Source organism: Choloepus didactylus, chromosome 9 (genome assembly GCF_015220235.1).
Source record: "Choloepus didactylus isolate mChoDid1 chromosome 9, mChoDid1.pri, whole genome shotgun sequence".
NCBI classification, from domain to species: domain Eukaryota; kingdom Metazoa; phylum Chordata; class Mammalia; order Pilosa; family Megalonychidae; genus Choloepus; species Choloepus didactylus.
This window is the reverse complement of record NC_051315.1, coordinates 46,498,007-46,523,973: the sequence shown is the minus strand read 5'-3', so window position 1 is coordinate 46,523,973 and position 25,967 is coordinate 46,498,007. Positions and strand designations below refer to the sequence as shown.

Sequence of the window (25,967 nt, the reverse complement as noted above, 5' to 3'; positions counted from 1 at the left end):
AGCCTAAGAAAAATACATTTACTTTATTTTTCTTTTAACCACCTCAAAAAATTCCAATAAATATATTTTTTCCTTGTAGGTATCACATTTATTTTCCCTCCAAAGAGGTGGGGTTTTTATTTGTTAATTCACCTTGGTGTTCACGTCCGTTATCACCGAGAAGGGAAGATGGACAACTAAATCCCCTCACACCAACAGGTTCACATTTGTACCTACCAATCTCCTGGCACAATAATTTTATGTTTGTAAGCTAAATTTACACCTTTTGGCTACAAGTATCTCAATTTCACCCTTCAAAAATCCTAGGTAACAGCCATCTTGTATTAATGTTTTACATACCCTTAAATTGACTGAAACTATTTTAAGTAAATCTCACTCTTTGATCGAGTAGCTCTTACGCATCTATTTAAAAAGGTAATTTAAAATAAGATTTCCCCTAATTCTTTCCTTAATAATGACCAAGAGCCAAAGAGAAATCATTCACAATGTAAACTGTTTCCTTGTGGGAGAAAACCAAGGTTGGGGAGAAGGAGGGGACTGGGCTCATCAGCACACAGGCCAAGGCCAGGCCTGAGGAATCCTGGACCCCTCACTTCAATGTCCTCTCACTATATCTTGTTAAGGTTTTACTGTACTTAATTGTTTTTAACATACTTTTGTCTTGTTTGATAAACACAGCTTCAAAAATTATGTCCATTGATTTCAAATGAGAAGAAAATTTTGTACCACATAAATAACAGGGTTTATATGAAGTGATAAGTAGAATTTAACTTCTGAGAGTCTGGCACAGAAAACACTGGTAAATATATCTATGAACTACAGTAGAAGAGGGCTCTGAAAACCTGGTTTTACATCTGAGCCTTACCTCCAGCATTAGGGCTCTCAGTAGGAAACCACCTGCCTTCATCCAGGAGGGCAGAGGGAGCTACGGCAGGAGGCCAAAAGGCCAGAGAAATGCCAGGTCAACATTCTGGAGTCACTATTAAGTATGAGGATCATCTTAGAGCATAGAGGATGGCTTCAGGCATGCCACACCAATGCCACAGGAGGGACAAAGTACATGCAGGGTAGAGATTGGGACACATCATTTTCCCCCAGCAAGTAATTTTCAAAGGTGTTATTGACAGTATGTTTAACTTCAGACATTTCCTTGTCAGGGATACAAATTCAAAACAATTAACACAGTGTGACTACACTGAAACTGCCTTCCTAATTTGAAAAAGTATAACTCTAGGAAGTTACGATAAATAGTAATTCAAATAAGAGAAGCCCAAATATGCTAACACCCTGAGAAATCATATCAGAGGAGTCAAGCTGGTACATTAATTTCATGCCTACAACACAGTGCTTCTGAAGGAAAAAATCACTTCATAGTACCTGGATGGGTTTGCATGTGTGTGTTTGTATGTTTAAGCAAAATATTAGACTTCTGGATGCAGAGAATGTGAGAGAGATTTATCAAATCACCATGTTCAACCCCATCCACTGGAGAGATGAGAAACACAAAGATTCAGAGAGAGGCAATGGCCTCCTCCAAGCCACTAAGGTAGTGTCATGGGTTGAACTGTATCCCCCAAAGAAGATATGCTGAGGTCTTATTTTCCAGTATCTGTGAATGTGACCTTATTTGGAAATAAGGCCACTGCAAGTACAATTAGTTAAGTCATTAAAATGAGATAAGACTAGAGTAGGTTGGGCTCTTCACCCAATATGATTGGTGTCCTTTATAAAGAGGGGAGAAGACACAGCAGACAGACACCAAGGAGAAGGCCATGTGATGACTGAGGTAAAGACTGAAGTGCAACAAGCCATCAATTGTCAGCAAGCCACTGCCGGAAACTAGGAAAGTGGCATGGGAACAGATTCTTCCTTACAGGCTTCAGAGAAAGCATGGCCCTTCCAACACCTTGATTTTGGACTTCTAGCCTCCAGAACTTTGACACAATACATTTCTGTTGTTTTAAGCTACCAGGTTTATGCTACTTTGTGATGACAGCTGTGGAAAATTAAGATGGATCATCGGTAGAAATGGAGAATCAAGCCTTCTTCCTGCGGTGCAGAGCTTTGACCATCTGTCCCTATCTGTTTCCAGACTCTCTTTGGACAGCTCTTTATAAAGTCACAGGCCTTTCCCTCTTTCTCTGACTCAGGGGCAGATTCTAAGTTCTTTCACCAGGAAGCTATCAAGAATCTCAAATGTGAGCCCCATAATATTTGTACTGCTAACTAATATTGATATTCAAGAAGATCTACATGGCTACATCTACATGAAGATCTATATACAAATGCTCACTGTAACCCAAATATGAATCAACTACATAAGGAGACTTTATTACACTTATTTCCTTTTCATGGGTATTCATACATAATGTTCCAGTTTTGTAATTTAATTTAGAACTTATACTGAAACAGCTCAAAAATGTCAGCTCCAACAGGTGACTGACATAAAGTCTGCTAACATGATATCTAGTGGAATTAAGTAACATGGAAGTAGCTGCTTAAGGCATACTGGTCAGCTAAGTTATACAACATTTAGTTGAGGAATAGGCAAGGTATCCATTTTTCTCAGTCCTCTCTTTAGAAGACAAACACAGACATTTCCTCCTCTTGGTAATGAGTGGTACAGGAAATATTCCCACCAACAATATATGCGTAGCTACTCACAAGCCAGTCCTATGTTAGAGACTGTGGAAAAAAGAAACAACACACATGCAAAACCCAGAGTTGGAAGTTCTCTTGTGTGCACAGACAGCCATGGCTAAAATGACCAGTTACCCAAAAACTTGCATTCATCCTACCAGGACTATCAATGAGCTCACACATTTCACTATCTATGACTCAGTATTGAGCTGTTCATGTCAATAGGGCTCACCCCAAGCAAGGAAGAATGACTTTCAGTCACCACTATTGCATACTTCATGACAACATGACAACAGTGTGTTGCTTGTGATGCAGATGAGTACATCCTTCAAGTATCTTTGTAGATAGCTTCTCAAATTCAGTTTGCCATGCAGCAGGTACTTGTTTCTTACGCCTTATTTAATCCATTCTCTGACTTATGGCTTAGTCAGGAAGACCTGTGTTTTACTGAGGATTTTAAACATGGGATCCATGTTCTTAACACTCCACTTTTCCTGACCCTTCCCAACTCTTAGTAAGCTGAAACACTGCTCATAAAGCTGGGTATCTATAGGTCTTATGGGTCTCATAGTCACTCAACACTTTGCCGTTTAAGTCCTCAGTTTCATGTAAATCTCAGCTCTACATTGCTACCAAACTATTAGCTTTAAAAAATAAAATAAAAAAAAAAAACATTCAATTTGATACAATGGAAAAGACTCATATTCTGCTCAAATTTTTTGACTTCACCATGATTAATAATAAACTCAAAAGAAAAAAGTCTACTTTATATGACACAATTAATGTTGTCTCCATACTTCACACAATTTAATATTAAAAAAAAATTTCATTCTTATGCTGTTTGGCAGTTCCTCAGGAAGCTAAGTAGAGAATTACCATATGACCTGCAATTCCATACAAGGTATATACCTAGAAAAATTGAAAGCAGGGACATGAACAGATATATGCACACTGATGTTCAAAGGGGCATTATTTACAATTGCCAGAAGATGGAAGCAACTCAAGTTTCATCAACCAATGAAATGCATAAACAAAATGTGGTATATACATACCATGGAATATTATTCAACCATAAAAAGGAATGAAGTCCTAATGCATGTAATAACGTGGAGGAACCTTGAGGACACTATGCTGAGTGAATAAGCTAGACACAAAAGGACAAATATTGTATGATCTTACTGATATGAACTAATCATAATAAGCAAACTCATATAGTTACAATCTAGAATATAGGTTACCAGAGGATAGACTGGGGGTAGAGAATGGGAAATTGATGTTTAATTTGTATAGAACTTCTATTCATGTTGCTTGCAAAGGTTTGGAAATGAATGGTAGTGACGATAGCAATTATTGCGACTGTAATCAACAGCACTGAATAATACAGGTGATCATGGTTAAAAGGGGAAACTTTAGGTCATGTATGTTACTAGAATAAAAATTAAAAGATAAAGCAAAGGACTGAATAACACAGTGAACCCTACTGTAGATGATGGACTATAGTTAACAGTACAAGAATGTTCTTTCATGAATTATAACAAATGTAGACATTGATACATGGTGTTATACGATGGTATTTGGGAAAAAATACACCTAATGCAAACTATGGATGATAGTTTACAGTATCATTTTAATAATCTTTCATCAATTGTAACAAAGGTAATTACTGTTTACAAAAATACTGCAACTACAAAAAAGTGCTATCAATTGTAGCAAATATTTCACACCAATGCAAGGTAGTGGTGGGGGGTGGTATAAGGAAACCTGGTGTTTTATACATGATTGTTCTGTAAACCCACAACTTCTCTAATAAAAAAAAATTAACAAAAAAAATCACTCTTATGCCACATCTACATATATTTAAATAGGAAGAAACTAGTTTAATTATAACCTATCACAAAAGAAAGAATTTAGAAACTGAGCTTGCCAAGTATCTTCAAAATAATGTTACTACTGACTACAAATCAAATATTTATAAAATCTAATTCTTATTATCAAATCCCAGTTTTATAATTCTTTTATTTTGAACTCTTCTATTAATGATTACATGGATTTAATTAGAAATTAAAATTGTGTACAAATTAGTTTTTTTCTTAACAAAACAATGAATGCTGTTTAAAAGTTTTAAATAAATTAAAATAATTTAATTACATTACATATGACAATATATTTTTAATTATGAACATTATGGATGAGTGTTACTGAACATAAGCTAAGTAACACCTGTTCTCATATTTGTGACCAAAACAAAACTACAAAAACAAATCTTTGTCCATCATAAAGTTACTTTTGTATTAGCACCCAACATGCTTTACAGAAATTTTAATTCTCTCGTTTTACAGATAATATCAATGAACTAAAGGGTTACATGTTTGCTTATGAATGGTCTCTTGTACAAGCTCAGTAACGGATCACATCAAATCACATTCATTTATTCATTCAACAAATTATAGTTCTTCCTTCACGGAGCTTATAATCTTGTGGGGGAAGAGAGTTAAATCAAATAATCACACAAATAAACATGAAACTATGAACAGTGGTGTCATGGGTTACATGGAGAGCCTACCTCAGGCAGCACAGAGAGTGGTGAAGAGCCCTGGGGTCTGAGATTAAGTAGCCTGGACTGAAATTGCAACTTCCTAGTTGTACACCTTTGGATTTCTGACTTAACCGTCAGGTTTGTCTGTGTTATCATTTGTAAAATAGGGCCAATAGTAACACCTGGCTAATAGGGTCTTGTGAAGATTAAATGAGTTAATTCACATAAAATATGCAGAATAGTGCTCATCACATAGTCAGCACTCAATAAACAATGGCTATGATTTTCAGGAAGCTGGAAATTCAGAGTTGTGTACAGGTCAGGCTGCCAGTTTGGAACCTCTGCTAATAGTCAAAGACAGGTCAAACTGTAGACCAAGGTCAAACTTTCAGTCTTTATCACAGAGCAACGATAAGTTTTTTAAGTAGGGAAACGATATAATCAGTTGGCACTTTTTGTTCTTTTTAAATATCTGACACTTGGGGAGAACACAATGAGTACCTTGAGGTGAGATATAAGAATGCTAGACTGGACAGTTGACACTAGCAATATCTTAGTACCTTTTATTCTGACTGCCATTTGCAGAACTTTTCCTAAGTAAGGACTCTCTTCTGACAAATCCAAATGGGGCTGTGCAAGCACCCTGCAATTTTCAGTGTTTACTAACCCAGGCAATCTTGTGTTTATGGTATATACTTGTAACCACATCTCAAAACAACATGTTCATAGCTAACAACTCACTTATAAAGGAATAAAGTCCAATTATTACAATTTTCTAAAATGCCATCTGGTATAAAGATCAACTATCACCATCTTGATCACCAGAAATACAGCAGAGGCCTCATTAGGTAGGATCCTCTTGGAGAAAGGCATATACGTGCATATCCAACATGGACCAGGCATTTTAGTCATTAAAAATTCACTGACTGTGCAAATGAGGGAGAAATCTTCCTAAAAGTAGATAGCAATATGCTTAGTAAGTAGTGCTAAACCCTGAACCATAAACATCTCTAACATGTACCCCAAATGAGAAGCACAGCAATGGACACTTCGGACAGCAGAACCGCACAGCTTCCTTTCTCAAAGGTGAGCAGAACTGATTCAGAGTTAGCTCAGAATGGCAGCTGTGAAAAATGTGCAATTTTTCACATTCTTATAATGCTTACTTTTTAATGTTCACAAACATACCACAGATTCATCAGTCAACCTGACAAGAGATGGGAAAAGAAAACTCAAAACAGTAGACACTGATTTTTGCTGGCGTTTTTAAATGAAACTTTGCAGAACTATGATGAAAACCAGTACAGAATATCTGTCAATTTCTCTCTCTCCTGATTTTATCTGCACACTTCTTAGAGCAGCACATGATTCCAAATTCAGTCGCCTTTAGTAACTTTTAGATGTTAATAAAATCAAAAGTTAAAAAATTAATCAATTCTAGTAAAAAATTCTCAAAATATCATAAACAAAAAAAGTGCAAAACCACTGTTTCAGACAGATTACCCCCGAACAATCTCAGTGCACAAAATGCCTGCTTGCTTCCAAATCTACCACATGGGCAGGATCTATAGTGCCATAATTTTTATATTTTGTCACTAATGTCTAACAAAAGTCAATTAAAGTTCAGGTGACTTACTATGAAATTTTTAAGAGATGGTCAGGGATCAAGTACTTCAAGTTGAAAATCCAAGCCACAACAATACAAGGACAGAGTGAGATGACAAATGAAAAGATAAAAACAAAAAAACCAAAACATAAGACATTATATATATATATATATACTATATACATATATATAACCATGGAAAAGCAGTCTGTAATGTAGAAAGGAAAAACTTGACAAAGGACCAAGAATTCCCAGAATGGCACTAGCAAACTGAAATTAGGGGGCCTTTGAGAACATCTATTAACCAAAATTAGAACAAGTAATTGAGGACAAAAACCTAACTCCCCCAAGAACTGGACCACAAAAACAAACAGAGAAAAGAAAAGAAAACCAATTATAGGTTTTTAACCTTTATCTCAACTTTCCAAAGATACCAACCTCCCCAACTCAACACACTGATTTTTTAAGACTCACTAGTGACTCACAGCTGCTGGTGATTTTACAGATGGGCCAACTGACTACTTTTGATATCTAAATTTCAGAATCTAGCTGCAAATATTCAATATTTTCACAATGGTCTGTATGCAGACTAACCACCACTAAATCACAAACTTTCAGAATTTGATTCTCTCCTTTCACACTGTCATCTGCAAGTAAAATTTCAAGGAATTTCAGAAGGGTCACAGGTATCTTAAAAGAGAAGTCAAACTGAATCCCTTGGGGAAAAGAATAGCAACAAGAACCAAACCTTACATTGCAAATGACCTCAGAGGTGTTAAGAAGATTGCTCTGAACAGCAAAGACAGGGAAAAAAATTTTTTTTATTTCAATGACTTTTTCCTTAGAGTAGGAAATTTTCAAAATAAAATAAATCTTGACCACTACTTACTGTTCAAATATAGCATATTTGCACTGTTCTGTAGGTAGGCACTAGCCATATGTAGCCATTGAGTACTTGAACTGTGGCAACTGTAACTGGGGAACTTAATGTTTAATTTTAATTAATTTAAATTTAAATTGACATGGTCACATTCATCTAGTGACTTACCTACTGGGCAGCACAGCTAGACCTTTCAGGCATAACAGATGACAGCTGTAAACTCTACAAACTTCATTGATATCACTCTCCTCTCAGAACATAGTAAAATATCAGAAACATTAATAAAAATGTTTTAAAATCCAAAACTAAAGCTATAAACTAATTTAGCACCATTTCAATAACACATATGGGTGGATAATATTGATTTGTATAATCAAGTTTGGATGTTTCTGTGTGTTGTGTAGCAGTCTATTTCCCACATACATAGCAGTCATATTGTCCTTCAATCTGAGGAAATTCTCTCTCCCCACAAGTAATCATAGTACTTACAATTAAAAACACTTGAAATAACCCAATTAAAATATGGGCAAAGAATTTGAATAGACATTTCTTCAAAGATATGCAAATGGACAACAAGCACATGAAAAAATGCTCAATGTCCTAAGTCCTTAGGGAAATGCAAATTAAAACTAGGAGATACCACTTCATACCCACTAGGAGGCTATAAATAAAGACAGACAATAACAAGTGCCGGCAAGAATGTGGAGAAACTGCAATCCTCATACATTGCTGCTAAGAATGTAAAATAGGGTATTCACTTTGGAACAGTCTTGGCAGTTCTTCAGAAAGTTAAACACAGAGTTATCATATGACCCAGCAATTCCACTCATGATTCTCATTTTAAATACAAAAATAACAAGCTGCCTAGAGAAGCCTGAATAAGAATATATCAAGGAAAAACAAAATTTTTAAATTTTGCTGAATTTAAAAATTAGCTACCATAATAACTTCTAAATTGTTGGAGAGCTGAGAAGTTTGGAAGAAAAATGCTGCTGAAGTTCCTCCAAAGGAAAAAGAAAAACAATGGAAACCTTCTGGAAAAAGCTGGCTTGGCAACCCAACCTCGAAAAGGAATAGGACAAATCTCTTTCAGCTAAGCACTTAGTGGGTGGGATTTACTAACTCTAATTCTAGGGAAAAAGTGACAGGAAATCATAATCATAACATAGATTTTCAGCATTTAAAAACCCATGTTTGAAAAATATAATAGAAAATAAAAGAATTTAAAACCCTATGTTAATAGAAATATACATATGTAGTAAAATAAAAACATAATGAAAAGGATAAACACCAATCTCAGAAACCTTAAGGAAATTTACTAAAATAAAATTTCTTAAATTTGTAGAACATACTAATAACATTATTCTATGTACTTTTCGATGTTTGAAATACTCCATAAAAGCCCTAAATAACCAAAAACCCTCCAGTATTATTGGCCTCCAAAACTCAAATAATCACCAAAATATTACAGATATTTCATGTTTTGTGCCTCAACTATTAATTGATGTTTAAACCATCACTAATAACTTAGATGATTCAATCAAAATATTTAGAAAGTTATTTAATGGAAAAACATGAGCTGTTGCCAAGGTAGAACAGTGGACAGTAGGTAGATGACAAATGCTTGCTGATGATTCCATTTATCTTGATAAGCCCAGCACTTAGTGCCACATTTCTAAAATGTGCTAATCTTTTAGCACAAGGAATTTAAAGATTCACAAATTGCCAGCATAGCCCAGAGTGTTTATTAAACTTTGAAAGCTAAAATCATAACATGTCATCTGCTTGTGAGCATCTCATCCTATAACATTTTAACTCACTGAATAGGAGAAACAAAACATACAACTTAATGTGACTGATCACTTTTAAGATACAGAAGCAATTTTTCTGAAAGCTTCCCTAATTTTTTTCAAAAAACTCCTAATTGCCTTAATAATGATTACGTCTTTATAATCCTGGTTAAAGCTAAAATTCCTCTTCTATTCAATAACTTCACATCTTGCAGCTGACACAAGGTTAGTATTAAGCTTCAAACCACACCCTTTCAAAAACAAAACTGCAAATTTAGGATCCCTAACCTTTGCCAGTCTATTTTAGAACACTGGAAATGTTTTTAGCTTGAACCAGAAGTTTCTCTCTAGAACACAAGAGCTGAGAGAATAAATTTTATCTCCAGTTTATCTGGTTATAGATGTATAAAGCAGATTGGTGAACAATCATCCATTATTATAGTTATCAAATTTATTGGCATACCTTAGAAGTCAGACCCTTCTGCTTAGCTGGCATGGGACTTTAACCATTTTTTAATGAGGAAACTTGCCAGGGAATTGGACCTCAGCCTAATCACAGTGGAACAATATGACAGCAGAATTTTAAGGGTACCCTGGCTTAAAACTAATACTTCAGTCTTTTTTACAGTCTGTCCCTTGCAGTTTGACTTCCAGAGAAATCAAGCCATAATTATTATTTCAATGGTTCAGGATTTGATACTTCTGCAATCACTTTGGCACGGTTTCTTCCAATTCCTTCTATGTAAAAAGTGCACCTCCAGCTGGACTGGCCTAAATCATTTCCTGTTGTTGCTGCTGTTGTTTTATGGAGAGAGGAGTGGCTAAAGTCCTAATTTCCCAGCCACATTAGCTGACGGGAAACATGGTATCTTGCCCGGGATACTCTGCTATGAAATCATTCTGGACTTAAGAGTTTGAGGTAAGTTTCCCATGGCCTTGTAACAGCTGCACCTACCATTTACAGCTTTCAACAGGTTTCCTTCCTCTCACTGGTGCAAAAAATGGGCAGCAGATTATGGATTATAGATTAAATGCATTTAGTCCCCATGTGTATCTCAACTAACAGAACAAGACTTGTGTAGACACCTAAGGGTCTGGAGCAGGGTTTGGCCAAACCAAGAGGTCCTGGATTCAGGTCTTAGGGTTTGGCTATTACTAGCATTCCTAAATCAAGAAATACCCAACCAACACTTAAGATTTCTGGAAGCATAATTACTGATCATAGTTTTACTGTTTTACTTTGTTATTAAGTCTAACAGACAATGCCAACTAGTTCCAAATTCAGGATAGGAATAACTCTGGAACCTCTGAAGGAAAGACCTTTTGTAATGAACAAATTATGTTAAAACCTTGTGATAGACTGCCCCACAACTATACAAATTTGGATAATGTGAATTCAGATACAACAATTTCATACACATACACACACATACATTCCTGGAATTTCTGGCTGGCTAGCTTTACAGGCTTGCTTTAGTGATACTTCATTAACTTTGAAATGATCTCCTCACCTCACATTTCACAAGACTGAATTTTTTGGTGCCCATATGATACTATTATAGAAGTGTTCGTATCACTTAAGAGATTTTTTTTTTAATTGGCTAATGTAGCATGGATAGCCCTTTTCTCCACTTTGAAGTTTAATTCATAATTTAAATAAAATGACCATAAGACATAATACTTGAAGCAACAGACTTCCTGAACTACATTAGTAAAAAACAAATACGGACGCAAATTACTTTAGCATCACTCATTGCCACTTTGTGACTTCACCAATTTCTTATATGCAATTTCTGGAGCCTAAGATTTTGTTCAATATTATCTTCTAGTTGGCTTTTCCTATTTACTTGTAGACATCACAATACACCACTAAATCAATGCTACAAGTACTAAGGCCACCTATTTTAACACGAAGCAGAAAGATTTTCCTGAATTAGGCCGTTTCATCAAGATAAGTCTAAGAATAGATAGATAAAGTCAACTGCATATTTTGATGACACTGAGAAAGACTAGTTTAGGGATCAACTACTTGATTTATCTTACACTAAACACTTAGGTCATTTTCTTTAATTCTTTAGGGAAACTGTGCATTTTGTATTTATTTTTTTAGAAAAAGGTACATTTTGTATATACAAAACTGGCTCCGTTTTTTAAAATACATGTGAATGTCAAATCTGGGGCTACATCTGTATTTCCTAACATATGTGTATGTGTGCTTTTTCAGTCCTTTCCTAAAACCTGAAAACATAAAGTGGCAGTTACTATACAAATTACATAGAGCAAAAAGAATCCATAAAATCTAAAACCTTAAAAGCAAATACAAAAATTAATCTATGAAATGACACAGAGATGCTAACTCTCAATAAGATTAACATAACATGCAACCTGGATAATAATTTTAGGATATTAATATGATATTTGGTTGAAGCTTCAGGCCATGACTTGGATCCCACTATTTTTCAGCTTTAAAACTTAGCCAGGACAGCTTATGGAGACCTGGAGACCTTCTAGAAAATGTCATTTTCTTCCCTTCTCTTGGCCAGGAAGAGTATCCTGGATCTCCCATGCTTGGTTTTGGTTCTTTGGGGGTTGTAAGACTATTGTCCAGAAGAAAAGATGTTTGGTTTTCACAAGCCAAAGATGTACTGAAGCATAGATGGCTGCTGTATTTGCAGGGCTAAGTCCTTCAGTTCTCAATTCACTGACAGTAAACGCTATAAAAAGGACTTTCAGAGCTGTTTTGGGTTGCACTAGACTCATTCAGGAGATATCTGCAATGATTGTGTCTTGCTTGTGAAAAGATGGAAGAAACTGCCAGCAGGATCAAAAAAATACTGGAATCATGTGGTAGATCCAAGGGCAGGACCCAGTCTAAAGACTACATTGAAACCAAAGAAAGTGAAAACTCTGTCTGGAAACAGGATAAAAAGCAACCAGATCAGTAAACTGCAGAAAGAATTTAAACGTCACAATTTTGATGCTCCCAGTACCACCTCAAGTGCCTCCCCAGCCCAGTCTCCTTGTTACAGTAACCAGTCAGATGATGGCTCAGATACCAAGATGGCTTCTGGCTCTAATAGAACACCAGTCTTTTCCTTTTTCGATCTCACAGCTGGAAAAGACAGAAAATACATTGCGGGATTATCTATAAAGGCTGTTTTGGGGAAGTCCTCATTGATACACATCTATTCAAGCCTTGCTGCAGCAATAAGAAAACAACTGCTGAGAAGCTGGAAGAGCAGGGGCCAGAACTTCTACCCATCTCCACTCAGGAGTGGTGACTGAGGTTTACATAGAAGGGGAACAAAAAAAAATTTTTTTTTTTTGGAAAGACAACAAAGTGACCCTCCTATTTTTAACTTGGATACTTGCTATTCTGCCAAAAGACAATTTTTAGAATGGTTTTGAATGGGTTATTTTCCCCCTAGTTTTACAAACTCTGAAGCCAGTGTCTAGCTTACTAAAAGAAAAAGAGAACTGTTCATATAATATTTAAGATGCTGAGTATTTCATAAGAATTATTTCATAATTTCATGAATGAAATTAGGGGAATTGCAGGTGACAGAGATGGGATTTGCTGTATGATAAACCATATGTAGTTTTAGTCTTTTCTATATTGAGAAGTAGTGGTTGGGGCATTTTTTAAGATGGCTGGCTACACTTCTTTTCCCTCATGATAGTAAGTTTGTCATAATTCAATAATACAGACTTGCCCCTAGAGGTATTTGTTTAAGGTCTTGCCAAGGTTCATGATTCAAACCTGTACTACTAAAATATTAAGCAGGACAGACTAAGCTTTCTGGTGTATATACTTTGAAAGAAAAAGTAATTACTAAATATACAGAGGTAACTTGACTGTGTCACCTCCCTTCATATTAGTATTTGATAAAGATTTTAATTTATATGAAACTTCTAAAGCAGAATCAAAGCTCCTCTTGGGGAAATCGCAAGGATTCAGGATAAGCGATCTTACATGAATAGTACCAAAGCATTACCACATGATAGAGAACACCCACTATTAAAAATGTCTGAAAAAATAAAGTGTGCAAATCTTCAAGATGGCACAAAACAAAGGTTAATGCTTCTTGGGGCACATTTCTTAGAGGGCTTGTCTAGCGTGTATATAATTGACTTTTGTTTGTGTTATAGGACTGTTTGGTGACTTCGTTGAAAATCTACACATTCAGTTTTAGCTCTTGATTACTTCAGTTGACCTTTGTGAAGGTTTATCTGTGTAGAGTGGTTGTTAGACTTGTTTTAACCTATTATGTTTTTTTTTTTTTCCTTTTCAATATTTAAAGTAAAATTCTACTAGAAGAAAAGAGGTGTGTGTTAATGCTGAGTAGATTGGTTTTGGTTTGGCTTCTTTTAGTCAGACTTTCTGAACATTGACATGTTAGGTGATAAATAAATCCTGAACATGGAGCGCTTCAATTCTGAAATCTCCGTTAAGAGCCTCTCACTTCAATCCAAACCAAAGTACTCCCATTGCCTCATTTCTAAAATTTCAGGAGAAAAATATCACCTTTCATGAGGGGAGGAGCATTTTTGCCTTCCTTCTTGTAATAACATGACTCAGTGCTTATTTTTAAAACTGGATTTTAAAAATTGGATAGTATGAATAACAAGGAGTGAGCAACTGTTTATAGGCACCCTATAGTTTTATAGTTCTTAATCTAAACTTATGATTCTGCATATGCTACATGCCACCAAATGCACAGACTACACAATGAGTTGGGTCAGCTCTCCCACAGCCTTTGAGGTGTATTACAAGAGTCCTAGTCATTATCATCTTCCTCCTGAGTTATATTTGAAAATTTTTTTTTGTACATTTTGACTGCAGTATTGGTGATAGAATATACGATAATATGGATCATCTCTACTTCTATATTTATTTATTTATTACTAGACCTCAACCACAGTCTTCTTTTTCCCCTTCCACCTTTCTTTGCCTGTAGGATGTACTGTATGTATGTAGTCATGCAATTTGTATTAATATATTAGAAACCTACAAATCTGTTTTTTACTTTTTATACTGTTGGATACTTATAATCAAAACTTAAGAGGATACTGAATAAATTTAGTCTTATTAGAAAATTAAAAAAAAAAAAGAAAGAAAGAAAATTAGCCAGGCCTTCTAGACTGGAAGGCAAAAACGGTACTTGTAATACAGATTCGAAAGATGCCACAGACCTACCATTGTTTCCTGCCACTTGACCTAAGTCAAGTCTCCCAAATAGCTCCTCCATAGTAACCTAAGGCAAAGTGACCACTATAGAAGCAAACTGAAAGTATGAACATACTGATTACCTTAAGTGGAAAAGCAGAGATGCGGACTGCAAGCGCAATCTGGCATTCATTAAGAGGAGGACTCATCAGGAATCTGGCAGGAAAAGCCAGCAAAGATTGTTCCCATAAAGGATAGCTAGGCTGCAGATACACACTAACAGACCACTTAGGAAAGTACCCAGGATTCCTGATTACAGACATGCATATAAGCCTGAGTGTTCACCTCTCCAGGTCTCTGATTCTTCGCCTGTAAAAGGATAGGCCTGCATATGGTGATCTTTAACATCCTTCCTAGGTCTAATAGTCTTTGATTCTATAAGCATTAATCTCATTAGGAGTATTATCTTCAAATAAGTGTGGTAATGATACCTGCAGCTTAACTTCAATGTTAAGCCACCAATATATTCCTGTTCTATAAATTGGAAAAAGAATTTCATTATTTATCAAAGCAAGAAATTAGGAAAAAAAATGATTGTCCAATGAGGTGGTATAGATTAAATAAATCACAGACTATCCATATAGTAGAATTCTATGTAAATATTAAAAATTGTGTTTTAGAACATTTAGTGAGATAAGAAAATGATGATATTGATCCCAATTTTTTTATACTTATTCATGGATATAATTAGAAAAATAAAAACCTCCTGGGAATATATGCAGTGGTCACCATTAGATGCAGGTAGATGTTAGGTGGCTTTTATCTTCTTCCTTTATGCTTCTCTGCATATAAAGATTTTTCCATACAAGCACGGATTACATTTATACTCAGAAAAAAAATTAAGTGAGATCTCCTAAATTTAAAACAGCATTTCTCTAATCTGAGATGATCACTATTTTATTTCAATTAAAATGCTGAGGATAAGTCAACAATTCAAAAGTTTAGGAAGAAGATCATGATATGATTTGATACCATAGCACATTTTTCACTGTGCATGTGGATGATGATAACCAATAACACAAATGCAAACCTAAAATCTTATCTTTAAAATCATTACTAAGCTATGACTGTACATGTACCTGTAATTTCTCCAATGATTTCCTGATTGCATCTAAAAAAGATTCAGTGTACCAGTCCTCTGAAAGGGAAATTACTGTTCTAAAGTCTTAAGTTGGGGTGGGGGGAAGGATTTTTCTTTTTCCTTACTGCTATGGATCCTAACTCTTTTGGGGAGGACAAAGACCCATTTGATAATGTGATGAAAATTGTAAATCTTCCCCCCTCCCCCAATGCATACACTCAAGTCTCCTTAATTTTACTGATTATTCCTGATATAAAGAACTCCAAAGTCTGAATATTTATGTGAATTATAACTGTCAATATTAGATTCGGTTTCCCTAGAAGCAGAATTCTAGACAAGAATTTTGGTGCAAGTAATTTATTTGGGAGGTGGACAAATGAAATAGGCCAGGGAAGGAAGCCAACACAGGGTGCATTAGTAGGTTACTGTTTTGAGCAAATTGGACTTACTCCCACTGTGAACTTCCAGGAGATGTCCCCACTGAAGGATGAAGAAGCTGGGCAATTTGCCTGGCTCCTGTTAGTCACTGAATAAGGGCTGCTCCTAGGGCTGATAATTCCTGGCACTCCTGACCTGCCCACAACACAGGTGGCAGAGAAAGCCTTCCAGAGGCCAGAGAAGACCGTCAGGTAGAAGTCACAGAGGTTTGCAGTGGGAAGCTGTTGGGTCAAAGATACTGAACTGGTGGTGAGTCCCACGGGAAAGTGGGTACAATACAGAAAGACTGTGCTGCCATGTCCTTCCTACCCAATAAGAAAACTGAAATGCTCTTACTTAGATTAAAATACAAACTCTACGGTCTATCAACACTTTCTGTGCAGTCACTTTGGGCCAGGCACTCTGCTGGGAAATGAAGATAAAGAATGAATAAGTCAGTTTCACGACTTTTAAGTCCACAATTTAGTGTGGGAGATGACAAATAGTTTATGAAAAAAATTAAAAGTTCTAATAAAAGGATTTTAAAAGTGGGGATGGGGTTCTTGGCATTTGAATTGGAAACATCAGTTTTTTCAAAGCAGCTTTAAATTGCATAACATCTCTCTGGCTTCTTCTACATATGTAGAAAGGAGGAAAGAGCAGAGATCCCACTACAACAACAACAAAAAACACCAGACAATCTACAAATTCTTGAACCCATCAAACAGCTGAAATCTCAGTATAACCAACTAACCTGAAATCTAAGGACAGAGGCAGCTCCAAGAAGAGTCGGATGTGAGCACTTATTTCCTTGGGGCAGATGCTGGTTAGAAGAAATGAGCTAAAATTTTTTAACAAATTGCCAAGGTTGAATGTGGACAAGCAAGAGAATATAAAACCCCTTGGGGCCACTGACTCCAGGTGAAATGACACCAACTCTCACAATCTTCTATGTGAACTTTACCATGTTCTAACAAAAAAATATTGGCAAGAATCCGTCAAGACGGTCTCACTTTAGGTGCAAGTCTAGGGAGGTGCCTGTGGGAAAGGTACAAAATTCATCCAAACAAAATCCTTCTCTCCTATCTCTTCTAGGGAACAAAAGTCTTAAACAGATGGAGGGAGGCCAAAAACCACCCTGTCACCCATGGGGCACTGGTGAAGATCCACTGCAGGTGGAAACATCCATCAATATCACTAAACCAAACAAAAATTATCAATAGCACAGATTAAAAACACCATGCTTGAGATGGGACAAGATGGCAGCACAGAGAGGTGTGTAATTTAGTTAGTCATCTAGGGCAACTAGTAAATAACCAGGAACAACTAGTAAATAATCTGGAACAACTGTTGGGAGACATCCGTGACTGAGCACACATTGTACACCAGCCTGGAATGGGTTGAGCAGCTGAGATCATAGCACAGAATTTTAAGTAAAGCTCCCTAAACTGTGGAGCTGGCACCCTCCCCACGGGCATGGAAAGCTGAGCTGAAACATTTCCTTGTAGAAAAAAGAAAAAGGTTACAGGGAAAGTAACTCAACTAAGCCCCAACTGCAGTTTTAACTAACAAATTTGGACTACTAAATACAAGCTACAAGGTACAGATAGTCCTGGACAAAGCAGGAAAGGAACCTGAGGTTCCTTCCAGCATAGAGGAAGAAGGGCTGATGAAATAAATTAGATAGATAGACAGACAGACAGACAGATAGATAGATAGGTAGATACAGAGGCTTTTGGAGACAGCTGAGCTCAGAATACTGGAAAATGGCTGTGTCCCAAGAAAAGGGGCACAGAGAACCAGGTACTGATACCGGTCGACCAGCAAAACGGGGGGGGGGGGGGGGGGGTGCTGGGGACTTGCTCTGAAAAGGGTGCTTTCTCTCTTTCTCCTTTTTTTTTTCCCCTCTCATTCTAACCAGCTAGTTAGAGAAAGCCTCAGACATTTTCAATTGTCAGTGCTGACCCAGGCAAGGGTGGAGTTAACAGTCAGAAAAACAAAGGAGGAATTCAAGCATAGAAGATAACTCCCTAAAGGGTATATCTTCCCTAAGAAAAGGTGGGTGGGGTCCAGCTCAAGTGGCTGCCCTCCCTCAGAGACTTCACACCCTAGGGCCTGGTGGGGGGCGGGGGCTGAAACAACATAAGTCTGGCTTCTGACACCCTTGGCCCCTGGCCAAGACAGGGTCTGCTAAGAATTAAAAGGACCACATCTCTTTACACCAGTGGGGAGCTGTGGGCTGACAAGCGCAACCTGCTGGGCAGGATAGGAAAAGCACAGAGTCTAGAGGCCTCACAGGAAAGCCTGTCAATCTTCTGGGACCCACCCTCAGGGCAACCTGGTACTGAATACATCCACCTCCTGAGATCTGAGCCCACCTGGTCTGGGAAAATCTGGTTGGGGTAATCAAGGAAAACAGATGCCTAGACAACAGAAAACTAAAATCACACTAGGAAAAATGAAGATATGGTAGTCAAAGGAACAACCTTACACTTCAACCGAGATACAGGAATTAAAACAACTAATTGATCTTCAAACAAATATGCTAAATCAATTCAAAAATCAAATCAATGAGTTGAGGAAAGATATGGCAAAAGAGTTGAAGGATATAAAGAAGACACTGAGTGAACATAAGGAAGAACTCAAAGTTTGAAAAAATCAATTGGTAGAACTTATGGGAATGAAAGACACAATACAAGAGATGAAAAACACAATGGAGATACACCATAGCAGATCTGAAGACGCAGAAGAAAAGATTCATGAACTGGAAAACAGGACATCTGAATTCCTACACACAAAAGAAAAGATAGAGAAGAGAATGGAAAAATATGAGCAATGCCTCAGGGAACTGGATGACAACATGAAGTGCACAAATTTACATGTTATGGATGTCCCAGAAGGAGAATAGAAGGGAAAAGGGGCAGAAGCAATAATGGAGAAAATAATCACTAAAAATTTCCCATCTCCTATGAAAGACACAAAATTACAGATTTAAGAAGTACAGCATAGACCAAACAGAACAGATCCAAACAGACCTATACCAAGACACAATAATCAAATTATCAAATTATCAAATGTCAAAGAGAAATCTGGAAGCAGCAAGAGAAAAGCGATCCATCACATACAAGGGAAACTCAATAAGACAATGTGTGGATTTCTCAGTAGAAACCATGGAAGTGGTATGATATAGTTAAGATACTGAAAGAAAAAAACTTCCAATGAAGAATTTTATACCTGGCAAAACTGTCCTTCAAATATGGGGTAGAGTTTAAAATATTCTCGGACAAACAGACAATGAGAGAGTTTGTGAACAAGATATCTGCTCTACAGGAAATACTAAAGGGAGCACTACAGACAGACAGGAAAAGACAGGAGAGAGAGGTTTGGAGCACAATTTTAGGTAATGGTGGCACAATAATGTAAGTACACTGAATGAAGATGACTGTGAATAAGGGTGAAAGAGGAAGGTTAGGGGCATGTAGGACACAAGAAGGAAAGATATAAGATAAAGACTGGGACTGTATAACTTAGTGAAACCTAGAGCAGCCAATGATTGTGATAAAATGTACAAATATGTTCTTACATGAGGGAGAACAAATAACTGTCAATTTTGCAAGGTGTTAAAAATGGGGTGGTATTGGGGAAAAAATACATTTAATGCAACTAGAGTCTATAGTTAACAGTAACATTGTAATAAGCTTCCTTTAATTGTAACAAAGGCAATATACCAAAGCTAAATGCCCTTAAGAGGGGGATATAAGAGAGGGGTATGGGATCCTTGGCATTGGTGTTATTGTCTGACTTTTTAATTGTATTTTATTTTAATTTTATCCTTTTGCTGCTTTTTAGTTGCCATTTTTTCTTTCTTTTTCTTTTGTCTTTTTACTTTTTTCACCTCTTCCTCTTTCTTTGTTGAAGAAATGGATATGTCCTTATATGGATAGTGGTGGTGAATCACAACTACATGATTATACATGGAACCACTGATTGTTTATTTAGGATGGAATGTATGGTATGTGAATAAAACCATCTAAAAAATAAACAGAGGGTTACAAGTGCTGGAGAAAATGTGGAGAAAGGGATGTACCTAACCACTGTTGGTGGGGAAGTAGAATGGTGCAGCCCATCTGGAGGGCAGCGTGGTGGTCCCACAGGAAGCTAAGCATGGGGTTGCTATATGGTCCTACAACCCAGTTATTGGGTATTTACTTGGAAGAACTGAAAAGAGGGACACAAATGGACATTTGCACAGTGGGGTTTATGGTATCAATATTCACGATTTGCAGTGGATGGAGGTGGCCTAAGGGTATATCAACTGACAAACGGAATGGCAAACTGTGGTGTATACATACAATGGAGTGTTGAGCTGTTACAAGAGTGAAGTTGTGACGTGAATGGACATTAAGGACAGTATGTTGGTTGAAATAAACAAGAAAGGAAAAGGAAAGCATTATAATGCCTCACTAACATGGACTAACTATAATATACAAACTCTGAAACCTGAGCCTGCGAGCATAGGCTATCAGGGGAAGGCTTATTGTAAAGGTTCCTAGTGTAATTTCTTACAGTTATGTCTATTCCTGAATTGTAATGCTTATTTCTAAATTCTGAGATGCTGAGCTCTTTGTGTATAACCTGTTTGGTCCCTGGAACTTTGGGTATGTGTGTGACACCTGAGACTCAGAGCCAGAGTCCAGCAGCTACAAATGTCAGCATTGCCCCATACAGCAAATGTTAAGGAGTCTGAAAAAAGAGATCAGACTTCAATTACAGATACAAACAAAATGGACTAGTTTAAAACTAAGGTTAATCAAACTAAAGGGTAAAAGACAATATTGATGGTGTTTTTAAAACTTCAACTTCTGTGTGAGACCAAAGGAAGAGAAGTTTATTAGGTGCAAAATCTATACGTTTGTAACATACTATATGATTTAACTTGTACTGCCAGTTTACTCAAACAACATAATTACATGGAATATTGAACAGGGAGTGAAACCTGGTTGGTTTGTACAGGTTAGTATGAATCCCCGATACATCCCAGAGTAATTTGGGCAGAGAATAAAATAAAAATGTATTTGCAAAACCCCCTTGAGGGACTGAGGGAAACTGTGGAAATATTGAATCTCCCCACTAGGGGAATTGATATTCTCACAAGGAGTGGGGACTACCAATTTGGAAGGCATAGCCCTAGATCTTGGGGCCTACCCTTATGAAGTTTGTTGCTGCAAAGGAGAGGCTAAGCCTACTTAAAATGGTACCTCAGATCACCCCCAGAGAATCTCTTTTGTTGTTCAGATGTGGCTTCTCTCTCTAAGCCAACTCACTACACTCCCCACTACGTGTGGCATGACTCCCAGGGGTGTAGGTCACCCTGGCAACATGGGACATGACCGCAGGGATGAGCTTGGCTCTGGCATCGTGGAATTGAGAAAGCCTTCCTGCAACAACAGGGGGAAGAAAAATGAAACAAAATAAAGTTTCAGTGGCTGAGAGATCTCAAACAGAGTTGAGAGGTCATTCTGGAGGTTATTCTCATGCATTATACAGATATCCCTTTTTAGTTTTTAGTGTATTGAAATAACTGGAGGGAAATACCTGAAACTGTTGAACTGCAACCCTGTAGTCTTAATTCTTGAAGACAATTGTATAACTATATGGCTTACACTGTGTGACGTGTGATTTCTGTGAAAACTTTGTGGCTCCCACTCCCTGTATACAGTGTATGGACAGATGAAAAGAAAAATGAGGACAAAAAGGAAATGAATAATAGGGTGGGATAGGGGGTATGAAAAGTTTTGGGTGTTCTTTTTTACTTTAATTCTTATTCTTTTTTGTGTGTGGTAATGAAAATGTTCAAAAATTGAGTGTGGTGGTGAATGTACAACTATATAATGGTACTGTGAACAACTGATTATACACCATGGATGATTGTATGTGAATATATCTCAATATAATTGAATTAAAAAAAAACAAAAAAACAAAAAAACATCATGCTTGCTACAAATACCCAGGTGCCACCCTTCAGCAGGTCACCAGCCTAAATGCCTCCTCAACAAACACTATGAAGCTACCATGGGTAGAGGAATCCCAGGGCCTTGTAGGCGAGGAGAGAGAGAGGGGCTTCGGTGAAGAAATTTTTAAGGAGAAGACTTGGGCTTGGTTATGGATTAAGGAAGGAAAGCCTAAGACTAGGAAGAAATACAGGAAGATTGATTTCTATCATCAAAGCACAGGGCCAGATTTCTCTTTTAATAGTTTAGAAAAGTTTCTTTCAGCTTCATAACTAGTTAATTATTATTACTCTTTTGTACATTTTTAGGATGCTATAAAATTTTGGAAAAATATTTATCAAGTTCCTTTCATATATGAACTACAACATTCAGGGTATTTCTTGTGCAGTAGCAACTCTTAACTGCATCAAGTCCTCATTATAGTAGCACATTCCAAGTCGTATGTTATAGACAAGTCAATAGTGCATGTCAAATTAGAAGACATTAAAATCTTTTTCCTGTGTTTTTCATACGAATCTCTCTTATTAATTGGATATCTCATTGCTTCTATTGGAAATGTATCTCCTCCTCTTTCAGTGATCTAAAAATTTGTTAACACTTGGCTTTTCCCTGTCAGAATGACTTCTACTATTTCATACAGAAATACAAAAAATTTAATTTCATTCAATAGTGCATTTATAATCATATAGGATGAATTATCAAGATTATCCCAATAGGAGAGAACTTCCACTTAGACCAGCCATCTAAGAGAAATATAGCCTCTGCTTACAAGATCACATGTCTAATGAACGGAGAATTTTACACAAACTAGCTTCTTGCTCAATACACATCAAGCCTTATTTTCCCTCCAACACCCACATACTTTCAGTGAAGGACACCACAAGGCAAGTTCATGTAAACTCTGGTCCTGCACTTTTATGTCACAAGGCCAAACTAGTCCACACAGGGATTATAAGAATATTTCTGGAAACCAATCGAACAGCAGGATGGCTAGCAATGACTTGGCTACATACAGAAAGAAAGTACAAACTACAAATTTAAAAATCCTACTGCCCCCAAAGTAACTGTATCCCCAAACTCAAATGTGCATCAGCTGCAGTCCAAAAATGCCTATGGTCACTCTAAAACAACCTGCCATGAGAGAAAGAATGGTGGAGGGTGAGAAGTTGAGGGATGGGGAGGGGAAGGTAGAAAGATACAGTGATCTAAACCAGCAGCCATTAAAAATCTACTTTTGTAAATTTTACAAAAATAAATGACCATGTAGGCACTGTGAAGAGCCCTTTCAGGCTCTTGGAAGGGACCCAGGCAAGTGAAGCTTAAGCTTCATTACCTATGTGGCAAATATGCCACTAGAACTCGATTTTGTTAGGACCACATGACAAATGGGAAAACACAGCGAGTTTAATTAACTTGCCCAATGTCACAAAACCAGTAAGTGGAAGAAAACATGATCAAACATATCTAAAATTTAAAATTTAGGCTCTAAACTACTGAGCTATCCTGTTCTCCTATAATGGACAGAATTAGGACTGCTGGTGAAAATACACTGAAGTAATGGACAACTGGACACTCCAGGTTCTAGAGATATAGATAAAGGTAAAGAAAAGGTTTGGTAGAAAGGGAGTAGGGAGGATGGGTTAAATTACTTAGCAAGAACTTTCTTTTAAATGTTACATCAATGTGGTTGCTTAGGCAAGCAAGTTTAATTTTTGTTTAAGGGGGGTGGGGTGGACTCTACATGAATAGATTCCTGGATTAAATTTAGTATCAGATTTAATTTTTACAGTCAAGAACAATTAAATTGTCTGCCCATATTTTCTGGATCATGAGCACTATTCACACTGAGATGCCTAACATTTTGCTCATTGTCAAAAAAAAGCCTTCAAGTGCTGACATGAAGGATTTTGCTTTATTTCAAATTGTGCACATCACTGCAGTAACAGAATCTCATTGCATACGAGAGAAGACATACTGGAAGCAAGATTCATCCCTTCTAGTTGATTTGATATAAGCACTAGCATTTAACCTAAATATCAATGAATGTCTGTTTTAATATTTCTCCAATCTTATTCACAGTTACAAAATCAGGGTAATTTCTTTCTTCTAGTAACTGCCATTTATTGAATTGAGCATTATTTCAAAGAAAAGAAGCACTGGTCATTGAAAAGTAATTCCATTTTAGATACCTTATTAAACTTAAAGGCATTTAAACAGTTCTGATTATTGAAAAATTAAACATGCCTAAATTACTCAGTCTCATTCTACAAATAATTTAAATATATCTTTTCAAATGGTTTCTAAAAGGTATAGAGTGAAAGAAAATGCATTCTTCTTCAGTTCTTTCTCTGCTCTCAGAAGATTTAAGAAGCTCAACACAAAAGTGAAGATTAAAGGGAGTTTAAAAAAGAAAAAAGACAATGAAAAATTGAAATTGAACTAACTTCAGACCAACTCAGTACATTCTAATGTTTCTACAACCAAATTGATTCAGAAAGAGTTAGAGAATGTAGCTGCATACCGTTACAGCCATACTTTCCTATGAGGAGAGTCAATTAGCTTATTTTTGAAAAGCAGTGAAAAATAAGACTGCCGGCTATAGCATAGATTTATAACGCAATGTTAAAAATATCCATTTTAAGCAACACAAATTGTTTCTCAGCATATTTTCTGTTTTGAGAGTTGGTTAATGAGAAAGGAAAATTCAAAACCAGATGAACTTTGTGTCTTATAAGAACAGGTTTAAAGCGAAAAACAAGGGGAGGGGGCAGAGTATGCTTTCATTTCCCTGTGGTGATGAAGCAAAGTGATACTCTACATAGTAAATGAATTGCACTTCTTATGTGGATTAATTTACTCTGTATACCAAAATTTCTATGCTATCAGGGAATTTTTCAGTTTAATTTCCAAAGTAAAACTATAAATCAAAGGTATTCAAAACAATTGACATCCTTTTTTCATCTTCAGAATCATGGAAAAAGTTCTAATATAAGCTAATACTCTAACACTCTGCCTTTTATATCTTTAATGCCCCTACAGGTCTCAGCATATAGAGAGTGGAGGAGGATAAAAGTCTCTGGCAGATCTGATATTTCTATGCAGATAAAGATGACAAGCAATTCCTTCTGTATTCAGCAGTGACTTTTCTAGACTCACTGAGGCTCACCTGCTACTATAATACCACTTTTTGAGTTAATGTTCTTATATAGGATGTTATAAACAAAGAGACTGGCCATATTAAAACATTTCTGCATCTATCCCCACACCTTGTACTGAGCTTCAAAAATAAACGGTTGTTAACTTGAATTCACCGAAATCCACTGAGCATTTCAAAGCATAATAAGCCAATAGAAAATTTTAAAAAAAGAACCTGACGAGTTATCAAAAGAAGGCAAGAATAATATCACACATTCTTGTACATCAACTGCTTTCCATGATTCATTAATCAAATATTTACTAACTGTTAAACTACTATTATTTTGTTTCAGTATGGAGGACTAAATGACAATCTGAACTTACAGTATATTTTAATAACCTTTAATAGTGATCAACTCTTTTCATCCCTCTCTGTAACTTTCTTAATTGAAATTTGCCTGTTTGTGAAATGTAAGTAGCATACCATCAAGTTTAGAGTTGTTGTACAGTTAAAATTGTATTATTCATATTCATATTTATGATTTGGAGACCATAAAGTGATGTTAGTTTGCTTTGTTCCCCTAAAAACATCTAAATTTTTATTATTTTATTTTTAACTGACCCAGATCTATTTTTTTTTATTA

The 25,967-nt window shown here is 36.4% G+C and overlaps 1 protein-coding gene and 1 pseudogene across 4 annotated transcripts in view; one reads left to right on the top strand and one right to left on the bottom strand.

Annotated features, from left to right (window-relative positions):
- PKP4 (plakophilin 4) overlaps positions 1-25,967 on the bottom strand; it is a 255,873-nt gene that overhangs the window by 218,447 nt on the left and 11,459 nt on the right. The window lies entirely within an intron of this gene.
- LOC119543928 lies at positions 12,057-12,733 on the top strand (annotated as a pseudogene).